The sequence below is a fragment of the Eumetopias jubatus genome, unplaced genomic scaffold, assembly GCF_037043125.1.
Source record: "Eumetopias jubatus isolate StellerSeaLion01/CBP00866 unplaced genomic scaffold, mEumJub1_p1.0 scaffold_4, whole genome shotgun sequence".
NCBI classification, from domain to species: domain Eukaryota; kingdom Metazoa; phylum Chordata; class Mammalia; order Carnivora; family Otariidae; genus Eumetopias; species Eumetopias jubatus.
In genome coordinates this window covers 89,231,641-89,250,718 of record NW_028274810.1, presented here as the reverse complement: position 1 = coordinate 89,250,718, position 19,078 = coordinate 89,231,641, and the positions used below count along the sequence as shown (strand labels likewise).

The 19,078-nt window shown below is 47.6% G+C and overlaps 1 pseudogene; it reads right to left on the bottom strand.

Annotated features, from left to right (window-relative positions):
• LOC114217058 (cytochrome c pseudogene) overlaps window positions 1-18,210 on the bottom strand; it is a 39,946-nt pseudogene extending 21,736 nt beyond the window's left edge.
• Window positions 18,211-19,078: the final 868 nt, after the last annotated feature.

The following is a 19,078-nucleotide window of genomic DNA, read 5'->3' as shown; positions in this document are numbered from 1 at the left end:
GAAGTAGCCTTTCTCCCCACTTCTACTCTGTACCCCAAATCCCCCTGTGGACACTGTAGCAGCCTCCTCCACCCCTGGCCTCCCCTCCCCCCCCACCCTCCTGGTCTAATCCGCGGTCAACACAGCAGCCTGGGGGTCTCCTTACAACGAACTCAGTCAAACTTGAGTCAGTCACAGACTCGGAAGCAGGGCCTCTACGGCCTGCCCCCCCCCCCACCTTGCCCAGCGGCCACCATCCGCCCTGGCCTCTTCCTCAGATGGAATGGTGATCACCCTGCCACGGGCCTCTGGCCTCGGCGCTCGCCTGGTGGGTGTCGCCACACTAGTCACACTTCCACTCCCGTGCGGTCCTGGGGGGCGGGGGGGCTGCCTGACTCCCCCCTACAGCACCCTCCCCCACCCCAGTTACTCTCGGCCCCTTTATCCTACTTTATTCTCTTCGTGGCCTTTATCACAATCAAAACTCTGCTCTTTATTTGTTTACAATCTTGCCTCTTCATAGCATTCCCCAACCAGCATGGTCAGCTTCTTGGGAGGGGGGCCCTGTCCTGCCTGCTGTGCATCCTCACGGCCACAGACAGCCATCCAGCAAGTGCTCGGTGAATATGGAACTGCAGCTGTAAGGTGTTGTCCATCTTTAAAACACAGTTCAGGGGCACCCGGGTGGCTCAGTCGTTGGGCATCTGCCTTTGGCTCAGGTCACGATCCCAGGGTCCTGGGATCGAGCCCCGCATCGGGGTCCCTGCTCCACGGGAAGCCTGCTTCTCCCTCTCCCACTCCCCCTGCTCTCGATATGTCTCTCTCTGTCAAATGCATAAATAAAATCATTTAAAAATAAAATAAAATAAAACTCAGTTCAAATGTCATCCAGCCCCCCTCCTTTCCCAAATGGAAGCCTTGTGTCCCTCCTCGGGGCCTCCGAAGCATCTGTATTTCTCTCCCTGGTTGAGTCCCTTGGCCCTGATTTTCCCAGCTCCGCAGTGAGCTCCAGGACAGCAGCGACCCAAGCCCACTTATTTCTGTGCTCTGCACAGAGCTTGGCACAAAGAAGTTTCTGCATAAACACAGAGAGGGACAGTGAGTACCTAAGGAGGGCTGAGAAGGACCCTGTGGTTTGCTGATGGTCTCAGACGCTTGGCAGACAAGTTTCACGTCTCCTGCTATAGCAGATTAGAGATGGCTGTGAATTCTGCGACCTTCCTCTTATGGAGAGGCAGGGTTTAAGTCCCCTTGAACCCTGGGTGGGCTCACGTCTGCTCTGACCAACAGAATATAGCAAAAGTGATGCCCTTCCAGGTCCTGGGTTGGGCCTTGAGAGACGGCAGCTTCTACGTGCTGTCATGGGGAGCCTGGAGCTGCTGCAGGGGTGGCCCTCATGACCTGGGCTGGTGAAACCCGGCGTGGGGGCCCCAAAGCCATGTGGAGGGGCGGTGCCGCCCACCTGAGCCCTGCCTCACCGCCGCCCGCACAGAACTGCCAGGAATGTGGGTGAAGCTTCAAAGGAGCCCAGCTGCCTGCTGAGCCATGCAACCTCAGGCATGCCATCTAGAGCTAAATCGTTGCCCCGCCGACCCCTGCCTGGATGCCCAGCCCACAGAAGCATGAGATGCAATGAAATGTTTGTTTTTAATCACCAACTTTGTAATAGGTTATCAGGACACATGTCAGCTCCATGGGAGGCAGCTGCCCGGGCAAGAGTCTGAAGCTGTGACCGGTGGGGAAGGTTCTGTGATCTACGAGCGAGGTCAGGATCGGAGGGAAGATGGGGCATTATCCGGGGCTTCCCTTTCCACTTTCCCGGCGAATTGTGCCGAATGCAGTAGGACGTGATTTTATTTAGTCCCCACAGGTAGGGCTTATCCTCTCCATTCAATAAATGAAGAGACTGAGGAACAGAGTGATTGTAAAGCTTGCCCGAGGTTACTCAGCTCACAGGGGGCAGAGTGGGTTCTGTGGCTCCAAAGTCCACACTTTTCCCACTCAACAAGTCAAGAACACAAAGCTCTCCCCCATCAGAGGTTTTCAAACCTCCCCTCTGTCCTGATGGATTGCTGACCCCTTGCTCTGCCCTCTTTTTTTTTTTTTTTTTTTAAGATTTTATTTATTTGACAGAGACACAGCGAGAGAGGGAACACAAGCAGGGGGAGTGGGAGAGGGAGAAGCAGGCTTCCTGCAGGGAACCCGATGCGGGGCTCGATCCCAGGACCCCGGGATCATGACCTGAGCCGAAGGCAGACGCTTAATGCCTAAGCCACCCAGGCGCCCCCTTGCCTTCTGTTTTTTTTGCCAGCCCTCAGTCCTCACGGCCAGGCCTTGACTCCAGGGAGGGAGACAGATGGCACGGGGCCAGCATCCCCAGGGCCCCAGATCTGCTGGGTTTCCCCTCTGTCATGGGAGGCTGGCGCTTAGGTATCTCTCAAGGGTGGAACCAGGCAGGTTTGTAAAGGGCTTAACAAAATGCCCGTTTCACAGCTCCGAGAGCCCAGCAAAGCCAAGCACTCCATGCAAGGTTCTTAGAGAGCAGTCGGACCACACTTTCTTGGGGGAGTCGGAAGCCTTGGGTGGGGAGGGGGCGGAGCGGGGGGCTGCAAGCTCAGGCCCCGCTCTACCCCTTCCTGGAGGTGTGATCTTGAACCAGTGACTTAATTTTCTCGTCTGTCAAGTATTAGACCTTCCTTGCATGGTAATTTTGGAAGATAAAAGGATTTAAGTTTAGTGAATTTCTAGAACAATGCCTGGCATACATTGGGGCTTATTAAATATTTCTTTTTTTTTAAGATTTTATTTATTTATTTGACAGAGAGAGAGCGAGAGAGGGAACACAAGCAGGGAGAGTGGGAGAGGGAGAAGCAGGCTTCCTGCGGAGCAGGGAACCCAACACGGGGCTCGATCCCAGGACCCTGGGATCATGACCTGAGCCGAAGGCAGACGCTTAACGCCTGAGCCACCCCGGTGCCCTTATTAAATATTTCTTGATGAATTAACGAAATGTTGGATAAGTCTTTGCGACGTTGAGGTGCATGCTCAGGTCTGGATCCCATGCTGGCTGGCTGGCTCTCAGTACTCACTGTGCTTGGCATGGAGTAGGTGCCTAATATGTATTTGCTGAAAAAAATTCTTCTAAGTCCAACCTAAGGTAGTCATTTTAAGGCGCAATAAAAAATGATATAATACATTCCAAAGCAGACAGAATTTATTCAGGTGACGATAATACTTCTGCTCTTCAGACCCCATATCAGGCAGCCTTATCTGTGAACCAGGAAGTAAGAAAAAAAAAAAGGCCTCTGGACACATGGAACAGGCAGTATAAAGTTCACGCACCAATACCTATGACTTTTCTCCTGGAAGTACCCTCTGATCCTCATTTTTAACCTAGTTACTCTTGGTTTACAAACAAATCCAACAAGCATCACATGGTGGTTTCAAAGCCCACGCCAGACCGGAAAGAGCGAGCTGAAGATGGAGAAGTCCCTGCAGATGGAGAAGTGAGGGCTCAGGTGGACGTGATTCCAGTGGGAAATTGGGCTTCACATCCATAAAATAGGAGCGATAACAAAATTCAGTACAACCCCATGATAATGTGAATTCTAGTAAACCAAGATGGGCAATGGGCTCCTGGTGCCCCTAGAAGTTATGGCCAGCTAGCTGGGCAGGCTACTCTAACTTTGCAACACACCATCTTACATTTTGTGTGGTTGGAATCTTCGGGCTCCACTTTGTGCTCTGCTTCAAGCTCCGTTGTTATGGCGGGTTTTGGTGAGGCAACAACGTTGCTTACCGAGGACTTCGTGTAAGCCAGGAGTTTCTACGCACTTCCTCTCTTGATCCCCACAACCAGCCCATGAGATCGGTGTTATTATCCCCTTATGAGACAGCAGGGTTTCTCAGCCTTGGAACTGTTGACTTTTGGGGATGGATAATTCCTTCTTGTGTATTGTAGGATGTGAACAGTATCGCTGGCCCCTAACCACTAGAAGCCGGGAACACCCCTGCCCCCCAGTTGTGATGACCAAAAATGTCTCTAGACAAAGCCCAATGCCCCTGCGGCTGAATCACCCCCAGTTGAGAACCTTGGTTAGAGGCCTAGAAACTGAGGCTCAGAGACAGTGAGGGTTGTCCAAGGTCAAACAACTCGGGAGTGCTGAGCATAAGCTCTGAGCTCCCAAGAGGATGCCCACAGAGACTGTTGTGAGGCTCAGATAGGATTATATTCTGGAATAAAGGTCACAACTTGCTATTCTGAAGCCTCTAGTAACCAAGCTGGGCCCCTTGGGGATGACCTTTGTTCTTGGGGACAAATTCCCCTGAACTTTACCCTTGACCTTCCTGACCCTTTCCCCTTCTGCCCTTTCTTGAGGGTTTCTTCCCAGTTTCCTCTCCACAAGGTGGAGGTAGCAAGGAAAGGCAGTATCTGAGACCTTGTACTCCATTTTTGATAGGCTCCTGGTTTCTTCAAAGAGTGATTTCCTAGGAAGAAATAACACTGCCCCTCCTTTCCCCCAGTCTTGGTTGCTAGGGTTATTACCTGAGCTGGTTGCCTTGTCGAGGGCACAAGTCAAGGATGGCAGTTAGGTTGTCTGGAACCCAACAACCCCAGTGAATTTGGTGGGGCATTGTGTTGAGAAGGATTCTGAGCTCGTATCTGGGCTTAGTGGGGAAGCAGATTGTGCTGCATAATGGGCACAAGGAGTAGGGGTGTACTGAGCCATTTCTGTCCCTGCCTTAGGGTTAGAGGGAGCTGATTCTCCCAGGCATGTCCTGGGTCAAGAAGACAGGCTCTAGAAGGCAGGCCTTCGACAAAGGGATGGATCATCTGTATCCCTCTGGGCCTCGTTCCCTGTGATCGGGATGTGCAAGACTCTAGGCATTCTAGGTGGAGCGTTCTCTTGAGGGTAGGGGAGACGGCACCTCTCACGCACAGAGGTAGACAGGGAGCTGGGCATTTGCTGAGCTCACTGGATCCAGCACTGAGGTTGTGTGGCGTGTGACACAGAGAACTTAGCTGTGTGACACCATCTGTGCCTCTTTCCTTTATATCCTCCCTGGCCTTAGTAGTGTCTGGTTTCAAGAGTCTCAGCTACGCTGTGGGGCATGAAGGTTAAAACTCCAAGGCCACACTTGAAGCCGACTACGGAAGGGGGCGCTGTGCTCCTCTCCCCAGGACAGTAGGGATCAGTGGGAGGCCCCCAAAGAGAAGGGGAATCTCGAAGGACAAGATTTGGAACCACCCCACTCTGCTGCCCACCTTGGAGGCTGTGGCTCTGGATGACAGATTCCCTGTAAAACACTGCCCTCCCCAAGACTAGGGGCCAGTTCAGGTCTTGAGTTGGAGGGATCTGGGAAATATCTGAAACCATTTCACCAGTATCCAAAAGGATGGCTGCATACACATGTCACAGCCCGACTGCCGGTGGGTACGGGGGTCACAGGCCCTGGCTTTTCATGGCAGTGGCTTTCAAATAGATCTTTTTAAAAGATTATTTGTTTATTTATTTGAGAGAGAGAGCAAGCGAGAGAGCATGAGCAGGAGGGAGGAGCAGAGGGAGAGGGAGAAGCAGACTCCCCACTGAGCAGGGAGCCGGATGCGGGGCTTGATCTCAGGACCTCAAGATCATGATGTGAGCTGAAGGCAGACAGCCTCTTACCCGACTAAGCCCCCTAGGTGCCCCAATAGTTAGTTCTTTTATTCCAAACTGTGAAGTGATAAATTTTCAAAACAGTGGAAAGCATGAACTTTTCTGGATGTGAATTAATTCATTCAATAGATATTTATCGAGCACACCTGTGTGACCGGTCCAGTATCAGAACAGACAAAAACCCCAGCCCTCATGTAGGTGACACTCTGGTGAGAGAGACAATGAGGAGCAAGAAAGTAAAGTGGAGGACGTGTTCGGTAGTGATAAGTGTTAAGGAGAAAAAATAAAGTGGAGGAGAACAGGTGAAGGGGGAAGTAAAATTTTCAATCAGATTGGCCAGTGGAGATGAGAGGGTGAATGTTGAGTCCAACGCTGAAGGAAATGAGGCTGCCAGCCACAGGTGATCAGGGAAGAGCATTCCAGGCTGAGGAAATAGCAAGTGCAAAGCCCTGAGGTGGGGGCGTGTCAGCCTATTATGACGAACCTCTAGGAGCAGAAGCAGCATGAAATGAGGGGGGGGGGGAGGAGGGGGTACCGGGAGGTGACAGATCCAGGCCATGTAGGATGTACAAGGCGTGATAACGAATGTGAATTTTCCTCTCAATACAGAGGCCATGCCAAACAATGTTAATGGTGGTTTTCTCTGGGGAGTAGAATTTTAAATAATTTATCTTTACTTTTTTGTTGTATGTTTGTGTGTTTGCTTGTTAATACAATGTAGACATATTGCTTTTAGAATAAGAAAAAGACCACATATCTTTTTAGCTTTAAAAACGCATGTTTTGGGGCGCCTGGGTGGCTCAGTCGTTAAGTGTCTGCCTTCGGTTCAGGTCAGGATCCCAGGGTCCTGGGATTAAGCCCTGCATGGGGCTCCCTGCTTCTCGGGAAGCCTGCTTCTCCCTCTTCCTCTCCCCCTGCTTGTGTTCCCTCTCTTGCTGTGTCTCTCTGTCAAATAAATAAATAAAATCTTAAAAAACAAAACAAAACAAAACAAAAAGTATGTGTTTTTGCTGAGTTTTGCATTCTCCCCGCCCCCTATATTTTAAGGCAATTCTTAAGCACATCACAAAATTGGATTGGATTTGTCTTTTGGAAGATTTTTTTCGTAGAAGTAAAAAGCACCTGAAATCTTTTATGGGATGAAGTGGGTAAAAGAAATCATCATATTGAAAACACAAAGTAGAGTACATTTATAAAGTGGGAAGTAATGTTTTCTTCCACTCCAATGATTGAGGACATTGCCCAGCGGAAGGAACACTGAGCAGGGTGTGGGGTGCTGTCAACAGCGGGGGGCAGAGTGAAGGGCACAGCTGGAAGCTGACTGTCCCCTGCCCAATCTGTCCCTGTGCTAGGTCTCGTAACCACCTGGGCTCAGTTTTCTACTCTATAAAAAGGGAATAATAATTATGCCGGTGTTAGTGCAGGAAACGAGCCGTTCAAGGCATGTTGAACAAGAGAGATTTAACATGGGGAATTACGAGATTACAGAATCACTGGAAGGGAATCAGCTCTAGGCAGGTCCTCTGGGAACCATGAGAAATGCTGCACTGAGGAGCTACTACAACTTTGAGGTCAGGCTCAAGACATACCCCTAACTGCTAATCACGGCTCATCAGGAAGGCAGATCCAGAAGCCACCAGCACAACTGCCTCTTGGCACCTGTGTTTAAAGGGCACTCCAAATCTGCTGCAGAAAAATGTCCTATGTCCCTGCCTTTGCTGGCCAGCAGAACGACTAAAAGGAAAAGGGGGTTCTGCCTCTCCTCCACCTATAAACATCTCACTAGGATATAACTCCTAGCCAGAACCCTAGGTGCAAGGGAGTCTGGGAAATGTAGTTTTTCACTTTCTAACCTTCTCACCAAGATAGTCTGGGTCCTTTGGGAGCAGATGCAGGGACAGAATTAAACATGCAAGGATCTTACTAGGGGAGCTGCCTGAATAGGAGAAAATAGGTAGGGAGCCAGACAAAACTGGAGACTGCAAAGCAGGTCTGATTCCAAGTGAGGGGGAGATGGAGAAAAGGTTGGGTGGGAGCATCTAAGGAAGTTTTGGCAAAGCCAAAGTCGATAAAGGACTCCCTGTCTCCAAGGGCCGAGTCTGTGTTGGCATCCCAGTCTTTCACTGAGCCGTTCCATGGGGATGGATTTCAAAGCTCGGCAATAACCTTGGGGGCGCCTGGGTGGCTCAGACGTTAAGTGTCTGCCGTCGGCTCAGGTCATGATCCCAGGGTCCTGGGATCGAGCCCTGCTGCATTGTGCTCCCTGCTCCGTGGGAAGACTGCTTCTCCCTCTCCCACTCCGCCTGCTTGTGTTCCCTCTCTCCCTCTGTCTCTCTCTGTCAAATAAATAAAATCTTAAAAAAAAAAAAAAAACCTTGGGCAATAACCTTGGGCAATAACAGCCTCCCCCGTTGTAGCAAATTTTCGAGGCATGTTCTCGCACCTGCTTCAGGAGGGTGGGATGGAGGTGGAGTGAATCAATCCCCTGTGGGGTGGCTGACTCACATGTCCCACAGCACCCCGCGAGAGGGCCGAGAATCCTGCCCTCACTCTGTGGGCCTTCAAAACCATGTGGGACAGGCAACCCTCTGTCCTTATCAGCAAGCCCACAATGGCTTGTGTGTCGCTAGGACTTCTTAAGTCTTGGGACCCCTTGACGTTCGTAAGTATTATTGAGGGTTTTTGTAGGTTATATCTGTTGCTAATTTTCACGAGAGAAAGGAAACCTGAGAAATTGTAGAAATAATTCATTCAAAGCAGTTGTCCTCAGCCGGGGGCAATTTTGCCTTCCAGGGGACACTCGGCAATGTCTAGACATTTTTGTTCATCACGACTGGGGGTTAGCGAGCGCTGCTGGTGACAAGCGAGCGGAGGTCAGCGATGGTACCAATACCCTTCATGCACAGGACGGGCCCACAACAGAATTATTCAGGCCGAAATGGCAATAGTGCCGAGGTTGAGAAACCCTGATTTAAAGTAAGGGTAATAAACTCATTAGATGCGGACATTAAAACATATTGTTATAAGAAATAATATTTTGCAGGGGCACCTGGGTGGCTCAGTCGGTGAAGCATCCGACTCTTGGTTTCGGCTCAGGTCATGATCTCAGGGTCGTGAGACTGAGCCCGGAGTCACGTCCTGCGCTCTGCGGAGAGGCTGCTGGAGATTCTCTCTCCCTGCCCCTCCCCCACTCATTCCTCATTCTCTCTCTCTCTCTCTCTCTCTCTCTCTCTCTCAAATAATAAATAAAATAAAAGTCTTTAAAAAAAGAGGGGTGCCTGGGTGGCTCAGATGGTTAAGTGTCTGTTTGCGGCTCAGGCCATGATCCTGGAGTCCTGGGATCAAGCCTCACATTGGGCTCCTTGCTCAGCGGGGAGTCTGCTTCTCCCTCTCCCTCTGCCTCTCCCTGCTTGTGCTCTCATTCTCTCTCTCAAATGAATAAATAAAATCCTTAAAAAGAAATTAAAAAATTTTAAAATATTAAAAAAACTTAAAAAAGGAAATCATATTTTCCAAATAAGAAAAAAGCCAGAAGAGTGGCATTGTTTCCCGATTTTTTGCAGACCTCTTCAATGTCTGTTTTCTTGTGGCTGCTACTGCATTCAATCTGTTGCAAGACCACATGTCATGTACCTTCTGGAAAACTCCAGAGGATGAGTTTTGTCAGGGAATAAGAATGAAAGAGACAAAGAACGTCTCAATACTATTAGGAAAATTGTTTTGACCTGTGGACCCCCCAAAGTGTCTCTGGGACCCCAAGGAATCCACCTTTGGAGAATGGCTGCTGTAGGAAGACCCTCCCAGACTATTTCCAGAAACAACTGTTGTGTTTTAGGTGTGAACACGTCTGGCCCCTGCTGTCCCCCATAGGAGGGCAGCTGGGGACAGGGGAGGGAGGGATTGGTGAAAAGCCAAATGTGTGTGGTGCCCCGAGCCCAGCCCTCCTTCTCCTCACTCTCTGGTATTACTTCTGTCAGCCCCTAGACAATTTCTAAGGACAGATCTCACATTTCACCTCTGCGAGAAAACAACAGGCCAGACAAGTGGGAATAAAAGGAAAGAGGAGAAAGGGGTGGGGGAGGTGGGCTTCCTTGGCTGTTCTGAGAGGGAGGAAGGGGTGCCCCCAGCTGCTTTGGGGTCCCGTGGCCCTGGGTGTGTGCGGACGGCCCATGGCTTGGCCTTGCCCATGAGCCCGGCCCTGGCAGCAGCAAGCAAGGTGGCCTGCCTGGTCTCTGAGTCACCCACCTGAGTTTCACAGGGTGAGATAGGCTAATTTTTGGCAAGGAGAGAGGGAGCCCCAGGCTTTGAGGCCCAGGAGGGGTGAGCCAGGGTGTTGCCTTTTCTCTCAGAAGGAGCCCTGAATCCAGGTCAGGAAGCCAACCACTCAGGAGGCCTGGCTCCCTGGGTCCCCCTCTGGGTGAGCCCATCATTGTCCCCATGCCCCTGAGCGGGTGGAGAGTTCTGTCCGCCATATTATGGCGGCTGAGGAGCCAGGAGCACCAGGGCACTTATGGAGTACCTGCTGTGTGCAGCAGGCTCTGAGCCAATTCCTTTCGGTGACGTTTGCATTTAATCCTGGCCACAACCCGCACTGCGGGGATTGTTATTACCCCCCTTTTATCCACGAGGACGACAGAGCCCAAGGAGAAAATTACTTATCCATGGTCCAGGGAGACTAGAACTGGAACTGGGTCTGGGTTTGTCGGGATCCACAGCCCAGACTCATAACCTTTCTCCTATAAATCGTTGTGCTAAGAGGCGGGCGTGTACTAAAGTACCCGATTACGAGGGCACACTCTGAGCCCTGCACCACATGCCCAAGATACAGACAATAAAGACCCACTCCTGCCTTCCACCCCACTCTTTCTGGGGTGGGAAGGGGCGGGGGCAGGGGGAGGGGGGAGGGCTGGCCAAGGAAACAGGTGATTATACTGGATTGTGCCAAGTTCTGTGATGAGGTAAGCAGGGTGCAAGGGAGCCCCAGAGGCCCCTGACCCAGACTGGGAAGAGGGTAGACAAGGACGGCTTCCTGGAGGAGACGATGCATTAGCTAGAGGCAAGTTGGGGGTCGCCAAACAAAGAGGAGGAAGAGCATCCCAGCTGGAGGAATGGCAACTTAGGGGCATGCACCCAGTGACCCTACTCCCCCTTTTGACTCGTTACCGGGACACTACTTCTAGCTAGGAGTTCTGGGGCTCTGGGATTTCTACCACAAGCCCCCTACCCTGTTTACATTCTATTTCTAGGTGAGAAACAGACTGGGCTCTTATCCGGGGAATAACAGTCCCTGCATGGAAGCCAGGGACAGTAGTGGTGGATGGGGACTCAGGGTGGCTCCAGGCCCGGCGGTGCGGGGGTGGGGGTGAGGTTTGGAAGTGGGGGGTGCGGGAAATCACGCTGCTCCTGAAAATAGATATTTATATATCGCTGAGTATGGTTTCCATTCTGGGCACAAACCTGGATGCTGGACATAAAGTACTTCTCTGGAATTTTACAGTTGTGAACCTCGGGATGAACCCAAGACCTTACACAATTCCACACCCACATACAAGACCAATCCTGACAAAGGGGTCTCGTGTTTTCCTTTACCAGCCAAAGCCTACAACCGTGTGGCTGTGGGGTGCAGAGGTTACAATTTGCTTGCTTGGCCTACTGTGAAATGATATGCGTCTGGATGACTTTTTCGGGGGTGGGGGGCAGAATGTATACTCTTTCTAATTAATATGTCTTTCTATCACACAACTTCCTTATTGGTACCATCATGACGCCACTTTGCAGAGGAGGTAAAGGGGGCCCTGAGGAGTGAAGGCACCAGCTTGGGGGAAATAGTGGGGCCGGAATTAGAGCTCAGACAGCCTGGCGCCCAAACTCCCGGATTCTCACCCAGCTTCTCTGATGCCAGAAAAATCCATGAATCTGGGAAGGCCCCCTCCTCCCTTCGGCCTGTCTGAGCCTGGCCTAGCCTAACTCCTGATGGCTGGCTCTTTCAAGCCTTTCTCTCCCCCGGGGGGAGCGCAGGGAGGGAGAGAGAGTAAAGTGTCCAGAGTGTGTGTTTAAGGTTTTCCCAAGTGACTCAGGGGCTGGGCCCCAAAAGAAAGTCAGCCCAGCATGCCTGGGCAAGCCCCCTGTCCTGGTTCCCCTCTTTACCCAAACAAGGCTATGAGTGTGGGGCCACTTGGGGCCAAGAGGAGCTGTAAGGGGGCGGGGGGGGGGGAATTGGTGCCAGTTGAGGGGGTAGAAAAAAAGGTCTTAAAATCGACCACCAGGAGGGAAGAGATTTCTTGCTTCAAAATAACTTCAAAATAGGAACTCCTGATAAATCCAAAGAAGAAAGTGTAAAACCCACGACCCCATCACTCAGGCATAAACACTGTTCATATTTTGGGTGTGGTTCCCTCCAGTGCCTGGTGTATGCACCTGACTATATACATATTTATATTTATAATAATAAATGTATTCATAATAACATTTTATTATTGCCAAAATAGTGTGTCTTCACTGTAGAATATTTAGAGAGTAGAAATGAAGACAAGAAGGTAAAAAATGATCTCAGCTAGGATGACTTTCTAGGTTTTCCTGTTTTCTTGTGAATTATCTTATAATGAATATATTAATACAAATCACATGCCACTTCTGCCTGCTAGAGTCTTCAGCATGGAGGTGGGCTCGCTGAAATCATTTCTCCAAACAGAACTTAAAGATAAAGTCATGGACTTTAGCCTCTTTTACATGGCAGACCCTCTTGAGAATCCGGTAAGAGCTACAGACACACAAAAACAGACACACAAAAATGCACACAGAAACGTCTTCCTAAAATGTCAGGGGGTCCACAGACTCCCTGCAATCCCCCTTTACATAGGAGCCAAGGGCCCCAGGCTCAAACTCCTCCCGGTTCCTGAATTATCAAGTGAAAACGGGCTTCTGATCCCGGAGCCCAGAGGAAAGTCACACCCAGCAACCCCTTCCTCCCCCCCACTCCTGCCCACACTCCCCTTTTTTCACCTGAATATTTTTATCGGGGATGGTTCAGTGTAGTTGACAGTTTAGGAGGGGGTTTCTCCCGGTTTAGTATTTCATTCCTTGGAAGAAAACCTTCATTGTCCTCATTATGTTTTGCTTCTAAATACTTCAGTTTTTTTTTATTTTGATGTGATTTCCAACATACAGGAAAGTAGTATGGCTAATACAAGGAACTACTATATACTCTGTTCTGTTTTGTTACAAAAATAACACATGCCAATGGTAACACGTCAAATGACGCCAAGGTGTGTGGAAAAAAAAGTTAATAGGCTTCCATTTCCCCTCCCAACACACAGAACATAAACCTTCTCTAAGCCCCTGGGAATATACATACGTACATACGTATGTATGTATTTACATGAATATGTTCTTTTTGCTTTAAAAAAATTCCCTTATTTTATACATACAGAATAGTTTCTATGTCTGAGATTTATGTTTTCTGTTAACTGAAACTATATACAGGGGCTCCTAGCGGGCTGTCTGCAGAGCGTGCCACTATTGATCTTGGGGGTGTGGTTTTGAACCCCATGTTGCATGTAGACATTACTTTAAAAAAAATAAAAACGCTAAATACAGCTATCCAGGGCTGGCTGGCTGACTTCCACCCAATAGGGAAAATGTTCAGAAAAACATGAGGGAAAAGGAAAATATAAGTAGAAAATCAAGGGGATGGTTGAGCAGCTTTCAAGGAGCATGCGTGAGGATCTCGTGGTGGTCCAGAACACAGCCCTCTACAGTTTGCTTCTTTCATTTAATATTCTGTCTGACATCCTCTAGGTCAACTTCATTCCTGTTAGTACTCCATACTTTTTCATTGTATTGTTGGGCGGTACTTTCTTCAACCCATCCCCTATAAGTGCACATCCAGGTTGTTTCTGCTTTGCGGAAGTGGATAATCATCCTGAGGTAATAGTCATCCTGTGACATCTTTAACTGGGCTGTACCTAGACCATATAAAACTTTTGTGCGAATCAGCGAAAGGTGCCTCCCCAGGCAGACATGGGCTTGTAACAGGGCACTCCCTTGGCTTGGCAAGTAGAGTGTACGCTGGATTCCAGCCCCACATGCCCCTCAGCCTGGTGTCCTTGTGCAGTGAACAACCTGCGCATCTATACATGGCAGTCTCACCTTGCACACTCATTTTTCCTCATGTACGAGGGATCTCTGAAAGTTAAGACTGCTCGGACAAAGGGTATGTGTGCATTTTTAACTATAAAAGATTCTGCTAGATTCATGTGTGTGTGAGTGTGTGTGTGTGTGTGTATGCACATGTGTGTGCTTACAAAATTGGTATCATATTATATTTGCTATAACATATTTATATGAACTGTAACATCTTTCAGTCCTAACATATTTTGACTCCCTTTTCTGTCACTACCAATTCTATGTTTGCACCTTGATTTTTTAAACACCTTTTGAGGTATAACTGACATACAATAAACTATAATTTTTTTGAGTGGGAGGCAACAGAAAAGGCTTTATTAGAAAATTCTCACCCTGGGGCGCCTGGGTGGCTCAGTGGTTTTGGTATCCGACTTTTGGTTCTGGCTCAGGTCGTGATCATGGTCGTGGGATCCAGCCCCAAGTTGGGCTCTGCACCCAGTGTGGAGTCTGCTTGGAGATTTGGGGATTCTTTCTCCTCTCCCGCTGCCCCTTCTCCCACTCATGCACACATTGTCTCTCTCTCTCTCCCTCTAAAATAAATAAACAAATCTTTAAAAAAAGAAAAAAAAAGAAAATTCTCACCCTGGACCGGTGAAGCGTAAATTATACCTATTTAAAATGTATAATTTCTGGGGCTCCTGGGTGGCTCAGTCGTTAAGCGTTTGCCTTCGGCTCAGGTCCTGGGGTCCTGGGATTGAGCCCGCATTAGGCTCCCTGCTCCGCGGAAAGCCTGCTTCCCCCTCTACCACTCCCCCTGCTTGTGTTCCCTCTCTGTCTGTTTGTGTCTCTCTCTGTCAAATAAATAAAATCTTTAAAAAAAATAAAATAAAATGTACAATTGCTTACAAATATCGCCCCATTATATTGTATAACTGAAACTAATACAACATTATACGTCAATTATATCTCAATAAAAAATAGATAAACCCATAAATAGGCCAATAAAAAATGTAAAGCTTCGCAAGTTTTGACATATGGATACACTGTTAAAACCATAACCAAAATCAAGACAATGAACATATCCATCACGCCCAATAGCCCCTTTGAAATCCCTCCCTCCCACCCCCTCCCGCACACTCTCCAACCCCCAGGCAACCACTGCTTTGCGTTCTTCACTATAGATTAGTTTATCCTCCCTACAATTGTAAAAAAAATGGAATTACACAGTATGTATTCTCTTTTGTCTAACTTCTTTCACTCAGCAAAATTATTTTGCGATTCCTCTATGTTGTTGCATGTATCCATAGCTCGTTCATTTGTATGGCTATAGGATGTACCACAATGAATTGTTTATCCACTCACCTGTTAATGGACATTTGGATTGTTTCACATGTGGGCCTCTGACAAATAATACTGGTGTGACAATTCATGCACAAATCTTAGTATAGATATAAGTTTTCATTTTTCTTGGGGAAAAACCTCAGAGTAGAATGGCTAGATCATATGGCTGGTGTGTGTTCAGCTTTTTAAGGAAATGCCCAACTGTTTTCCAGAGCGATTGTACTATTTTACCTTCCTACCAACAAGAATTCCGTTATCCCACATGCTCATCAACGCGATATAGCTGGTCTTTTTAATTTTTACAATTTTATGCGGGACAATTTTTTCATGCTCACTTTCCATCTGTGCACCTTATTTGTGAAGTATCTGTTCAAATCTTTTGCCCGTTTGTAGATTCGGTTGGCTATTTTCTTATTATTAGGTTTTGAGCATTGATAAATTCTGGACAAAAAGTTCCTTATCAGATGCCTGATTTGCAAACATTGTATTGCTTGCATTTTATTTTTTTCTATTTTATAACTCTGTTTTTATTTACTTTGATTATATTTCATTTATTTTTTTAACAATTTAATTTTTTGTTGTTGTTTGCAAACATTTTATTTAATTTTGTGGCTTGTATTTTCATTCTCTTAATGGTGCTTTTTGAAGAGCAAAAGTCTTTAATATTAATGAAATCTAATTGATCAATTTTTCCTTTATGGTTTGGGGTTTTTGTACCTAAGAAATCTTTCACTGATTCAAGATCATACAGGATTTTTCCTAATGTTTTCTTCAAGAAGTCTTATAGTTTTGGGGCACCGGAGTGGGTTGATTAAGCAACTGACTCTTGATTTCGGCTCAGGTTATGATCTCAGGGTCATGAGATCGAGCCCTGCATTGGGCTCTGTGCTCAGCACTGAGTCGGCTTGGGATTCTCTCTCTCTCCCTCTCCCTCTGCCCCTCCCCCACCTCAAATAAATAAATAAGTCTTTTTTTTAAAGATTTTATTTATTTATTTGACACAGAGAGAGAGCACGAACAGAGGGAGCAGCAGAGGGAGAGGGAGAAGGAGAAGCAGGCTCCCCGCTGAGCAAGGAGCCTGATGCAGGACTCGATCCCAGGACCCTGGGATCATGACCTGAGCCGAAGGCAGATGCTTAACCAACTGCGTCACCCAGGCACCCTAAATAAATAAATCTTAAAAAAAAAAGAATTCTTACAGTTTTAAGTTTTACATTTAGGTCTCTGATCCAGTATGAGTTAATTTTTATTTTGATATGGGATTTTGTTTTTAATTATCTAAAACCTTATCACATAATTTACAAATTTGTGCTGATATATCTCCTCCAATCCTTCTTTTATTATTTTTTTAAAGATTTTTATTTATTTATTTGACAGAGAGAGACACAGTGAGAGAGGGAACACAAGCAGGGGGAGTGGGAGAGGGAGAAGCAGGCCTCCCGTCGAGCGGGGAGCCTGATGCAGGGCTCGATCCCAGGACCCTGGGATCATGACCTGAGCTGAAGGCAGTCACTTAACCGACTGAGCCACCCAGGTGCCCCTCTCCTCCAATCCTTCTAACGAGTTGGCAGAAGCACCATTACCAATCATACGTATATGGTAATTTTACAGTTGTGTCTTTGAATAGCTGTTTAGAAGACAATCCTGAATTATGACCTAGTCTGACTTAGTAAAAAATTCACAAGCCAAATTTGCTGCCATGTCTTGTCACACTGAATTTTAAAAGCATCTGACCTTATAGATCATCTACAAAATGTGAGAAGTGCTAAATAGTCTTTATTTAATACGATACATAAACCTCACTAAAATGCCATTCATGAGGCAAAAGGCAACATTTTTGATGCAGGGTATGTTAATTAAATTGGTGTAGTTAAGACCACAAAAAGAAAGTGGACATAGCCAGCTAATCTTTAGCCCTTGTGGTTAACAGGCCAATGAACACAACTTGAAACACAGTGAGTGGAGTCTTGCTGTTCTCTACAGCAGTGATATATGAAATATATTATATATATATAAACATATTAATATAACTAGTTATATAAATCTAATATAAAACCAATCTTCTACAGGTTTAGAGCTGGCATTTACCATCTCTGGGAAAAGCTGAACGTTACGGGGTGCCTGGGTGGCTCAGTTGTTAAGCGTCTGCCTTCGGCTCAGGTCATGATCCCAGGGTCCTGGGATCGAGCCCCGCATCGCACTCCCTGCTCAGCGAAGAGCCTGTTCCCCCTCTCCCTCTGCCTGCCGCTCTGTCTACTTGTGCTCTCTCTCTCTCTGTCAAATAAATAAATAAAATATTTTTTAAAAAGCTGAACGTTACTAATCAATTCCAATCGTATCTTTAGACGGGAAAAACATGATAGTACTTGCTGAACCAGAATTCCTAGCAAAGTTCAGAAAGTTGATCACATGCATTTAACCACAAGCCAATCTTATTTAAATCAGGACTGTCCAAAAGAAATATTCTATCAGCCAGTCATGATCTGAATTCTAGTGTATGAGATCAATTTAAATACGGTACACATTTAAAAAGTCATGAGACATTTTTGTTTTCTAATAAGTAAGGCTGTGGCCAACTATTACTCCTTAGTAGCTTTTTTTTTTTTAAGATTTTATTTATTTATTTGACAGAGAGAAAGAGAGAACACAAGTAGGGGGAGTGGCAGGCAGAGGGAGAGGGAGAAGCAGCCTCCCCAAAGAGCAGAGAACCAGATGTGGGGCTCGATCCCAGGACCCCGGGATCATGACCTGAGCTGAAGGCAGACACCCAACCAACTGAGCCACCCAGATGCCCCTCCTTAGTAGCTTTTTTGAGATAAGCTATCAAGTCTGCACTGTCCCCTGTCTTCTTAATGCCAGCCAAGATCATTTTTATTCCAGGGATGTACTTCTTGGGATTCTCCAAATACTCCATCAGTGTCTCCTCTCCCCAGGTGATACCTTTGTTCTTGTTAACATCCATGTAAGAAAATTCAGGTGCCGGACCTGTCTTTTGCCCAAACAGACCACGGCGATTTGGCCCAGTCTTGTGCTCACCTCCCTTTGTCAGGGTCTGGCACTGGGCACACTTCTGAACAAAAACCTTCTTGCCCTTCTCAACATCACTCATTTTTAAATTGCTCTTTCATCAGGTGCGAAACGAAGATGCCCACTCGCAAGCCAGATGTCTGCTCTCTTCAATAGTCCGGTGGCAGCTCCCAAAGACCTGCAAATAGAAGGGCAGAGGAGCCCCTGTACTGGGCCAAGGTGAGGCTGAGCAGAAGTGAGAAGGGACCAAAGAGGAAGAGCAACCAAGACAAGAGGCCGCGAGGCTGCCCGCCTGCCCCAGTTTCCACAAAGAAGGATAAAACCTTAGCCTGACCCCTTGGACCCTCCAAAGGATCTTCAAAAGGTGAGGAAAAATTACATGCTCAGATACACTCTCATTCACAAATGGCTTCTCACAGAATTCTTGAGATTCACAGAACACTTACAATGTGAAGACCAGAGGGTATGGTGTGGGGATCCCCTGTTGCCTGTTTTCTGAGAATGATGGAGAATGCGTTTGAAGGTGTTGGTCCAGGCCATCATGAAACTATAGCTTCAGGCTTAGGAGAGATCTCAGAGGCTGTTGTCCACTCTTTCTCACTCCCTTCCCTCTTCCCCATTCCAAGGAGGCAAGACAACCCTACAGGTAAACACAGGCTTCAGCGCCCACCGTGGGTTGGGATCCGGCCTCTTCTGGCAGCTTTGCAGATAAATCATGTGCTCTCTTACTCACCTCTGGGCCTTTGCACACGCTGATCTGTCTGCCTAAGCCCTCTCTCTCAACCTTTCGTCAGATCAATGCCTCCTCCTTTCTTGGGACTTAGCTTAGACATCACTTCCTCTGGGGAGCCTTTTTTGACCACTGCCTACCCCATTTTGCCCTGAGTTAAAGATTTTCAAAACATTTTCAGTTTCGTCCAACACATACATGTCATGCTGTGTTCAAAGGA